We start from the raw sequence: 4,143 nt of genomic DNA on the forward strand, positions 1-4,143 counted from the left end.
TTGAATCCCTCAAATACATAGTCCCTCTGCCCAGGCCTCCAAAAATGCACATTGTGTAGTATTAAGGCTCAAGCCTCCAACTCGAGTCCTTGAGTCCATCAACTGTGAAATTATTTGACCCTAGCCATACTTAACTATGCATTGTGCAGTATCAAGCCTCAGTCCCATACCTTGGCCTCTGGAACTTTGCAATCCCCGAGTCAGTCACTCAACCAGTAACCAGTTCTAGCCCTAACAAGTGATTTCATGAAGCATCTTAGGATAGGGGTTTATCATACTGATGTTGTCTTGTCATGGGTGGATTGTAGTCGCAATTATTCTATTATGTCATGAGAGGATGATAATGAAGGAGATGGAGGTGGAGACCATACTATATGACATCTAAGGAGCTGAGTAGATAAGACAATCATAAGGAAAGAAGATGAAGAAACACGAGATTATAACAAAAGATGGAAGATCAAGACCACATTGAAGACTCCTTATCTTCAAGCCATAAGGAGGAAGAAGAAGAACTTTCACCATATTTTCAAGCAGACACAAAGAAAGCAGCAACAAAAAGTGACTTGACATTTCCATGTCATCAGTGTCATGTCATGTCGTGTAATGAGCCATTGTGTGCCACATCATTCGTGGATTATGTAATTCTATATTGGAAAGTATAATGTAAAGTGGAAGTCCAAGGGTCATCTATGTAATGTGGAGAGGCATGTAGGAAATAAAAGTCATGAGAAGTCAAACATTCATGAGGGTATTCCAAGAGTCATAAGGGAGGTGAAGGATCACCCCATTTGTTATATATACACACTCATTGTTCATGCAAAATAATTTTCACCATGGATTCTACCACAAGGCATCAGAGAGAAACAATAAATACTTTTGAGGAGTAATTTGTGGCTCCAATGCTCCACTATTGGAGCTAGAGATGCTCGTTTTATTCATCTAAATTGGGACTTTTACTTAATACTTTAAGCCTAATGGCCAACACATTTTCATGCATGGATTGTGAATCTTTGTAAGATTGTTTTGTGAATGTTTATGGTCTGTGCTTGATTTCACCTATATTAAAGTAGTTGAACTATTTCGATCATTTTAGTGCTTATATTATTGAAAATTTGTTGTAATGGTTGTAACAATGGTTGCATATATGTGGACTATTTTGCTTGAAGTTAGGTGATTCCCTTTTCACTTGTGTGTGCCTCTACTAGGGTGGTACTATTACCTCTCTCTCAGAGGCTCACTTTTCCTCCCTCTGTAGTAGAAGAACCTTGATACACTTGCAACCTAACATTCACCAGGCACACTTACTTGTTTTTTGCAAAGGCACATACACATTTCTCTCTCTTGTTGACAACTTAAGCCAAGGAAAATCTATAAGAATATATGGCAGTTGGTCTGATACTCCAGATGGGGCTCCTATTCCAAACAGTGTGAGGTCTAATTGGAACTTCACATTGGGGAGACCCCTTTGGTTGATGGATTTCCAACACAATCAATAAATGGCACTAGAAGGAGGGCCAAATGATAAGTTGTGCTTGTTGAGTTTGTTTTGAATCTCTTATCTTAAATGGCTCATCCTAAAATAATACTTCCAGGGTGTTTTTATAACCTATTCCTTGCTAAACTTTCAATCCCCGATGAGCCTCTTTATCACTTGTACTAATTGAAGTTTGATGGTGAGGATTGAATGCCCATAATTGAGCACATTTCTGATTTTCCTAATTTTTTTAATATTACGAATTGTTGATGAATATTTTGCATATGTGAATTTCTTCCTTACCCTTGAAGGTCATGTTAATCGATGGTGTCATACCTTACCATATACTTCCATCCATTCTTTTCATCATTTCCTCCATGAGCATTATCAAGCTTTCAATAGGTATTATTACCGAGATGTTATTAAAAGAATTAATTAGTTAAGAATGAATCCTAATGAATTAGTTGATGATTTCTCTTATGGATTCCTTCACCTTTTGTTACATGTCATTTTGTCACATTAGGAAAATGACCATCAATTTGGATCTTTCTCTATCCATCAAAGTGTTCGAAAGCATCCCCCCTGCAAGATTAGAACCCAAAAAATCCAAAAGAGAATGAAATTCCTGGATCTTAAGGCTCAAAAACCTACTTTTGGCTTCATGTGCAGTTCCCTAGTCCATTTTTGCACATACGCAGAAGGGACCATTAAAAACTATGTAAAAGTGCGCTCTATCTAACACTGTGGCCTGCAAACATGACTTAACGCAAGTAAAAAATAAAAAGTGAAGTCTAGAATATTTTTTAGTCAAATATTTACCAACTAACAACTTCAAATGGATGCCTACTCAAGCCTGATCCCTCCCATTATGGAGATGATTCCCTCTCTTTATGGATCCCCTATCCCACCATTTGTGGATCTCATCCCTTAGGAAGAGGATCCCAAATCACCTCCTCTTGGCGTATAAATCATACACAGGTTATAGGATTGGAGATGACTATTCAAGGTAGGCTTATGCTGTTGTAATAAAGCTAGGAGGATTTTCATCCAAGGAGAGGGTTGGAGATTGCGAGAAGAGGCTTGTAACATCAAGGCTTTGAGGTTGTAAGTTTGTTCTCCATTTTATTTAATAAAAAGAAATTTTTATTTCCTAATTATGTATTTTATGATATCACTTTTGAGATTCCTTGATCACTCACATAGGCTATGATTGGTTATTGATTCAACTTATGATATATGCTAGTTAAGTAGTTTATTTATCTTTCATTCTATATACTAGATACTCTGATCCTCTGTGTGTTTATGTATATGCAGATCTCCTTCAAGACGTCATGGAGAAGTTGTGGAAAGTGATTGAATGATCTCTAAAGCATCAAGGGGAAGTTAATTATCAAAGTTACTGAAAGGGAATTCAACAAGCATTTCGATAAAACGATAAGTGATATCTCTCATATTGTTTTTTTCAATCAATCAAAAACTAAGGAAAGGTAGCAGTTATTTCTTGTTTGTTACTAGATTTGGTTTGAGATTTAGGGATATTTTTATTGTCTACAAGAGGGATTAGTTCGTTTGACACCTTTGTTGTGAATTTACTGAAGAGGATATGGATTGGAATTTCTTGAAACAAAGTTTTCAGCATTTAGTTCATATCTCTTTTCACGATGAACATGAACCCCTTGATGTTTCTACTCTTGTAAATCATGAGACACCTCTAATTTTAGAGGAGGAATTTACTACTCCTTTTGTTCCTTTTCCTCCTCCTTTTCTAGTTTCAATGAGGGTGCCTCCATGCGATGATAATAAAGTTGGGAAATCTACACATCAAATTCCTAATCCATCTTCTCATCCTCCTTCTGATTTTCATGATTCAAATTCAATAGAGGAAATCCCGTAATGGCTCATGAAGCCTATGGTGAAAACCAATTTTTCCATTCCTCAAGATGGTATTAACACTCATAACTTTAGACTTGAATCTGATTTGGATTTCTATTATCATCTATCATCTACATGCCATGCTCTTTGTACCATGATCTACTTGATCAATTTGCTCCACCAACTATTTTTTCACACTCTCTTGATTTTCAAGTTGTTGGTCCAAATTCTGATCAAGTTCAAGGTAGTCACAGTACATAGATATAGGAGAAGGAAGGGGAAGATACTTTCAATCTTTCTTCTCTTTTTCAAAATCCTCTGTTTGAAGATGGTGTTTCCTTGTTCTTGGCTATATTGAATATGGTAATATTGGTGGTCAATCGAATGCGATTAGTTTTCATAATCAATCTCAAGTATTGGGAAACAATCATTCTGGTGAGGATGAATCCGTAGATATAGACAATGATGGATGCCCAAGTGCACCAACTAATCTTTCGGTTCCTCAAGAATATTTTAGTTTGGAATATTTATATTTAGAATATGATCTGGTCAAAGGAGATGTTCTTATTGAAACCTCCTCTTCATCTTACTATCCCTTGTGCCCTATTATTTATGATGCATCTACTTGTGATGGAGACACTCCATGATCTTCAAGTTCTTCATCTAATGAGTTAAATTCTCAATTGGAACAAGGTGGTGAAGATATCCATAATGAAAGAGAAAACAAACAAATAATTGAGTATCATATCCATTCCTCATCATCTCTTGTTTTGCATAAAGACAATTATTCAAATAAG

The sequence above is a fragment of the Pinus tabuliformis genome, chromosome 7, assembly GCF_031772625.1.
Source record: "Pinus tabuliformis cultivar Carrire ecotype Pingquan chromosome 7, CPIR1, whole genome shotgun sequence".
Lineage (NCBI taxonomy): Eukaryota > Viridiplantae > Streptophyta > Pinopsida > Pinales > Pinaceae > Pinus > Pinus tabuliformis.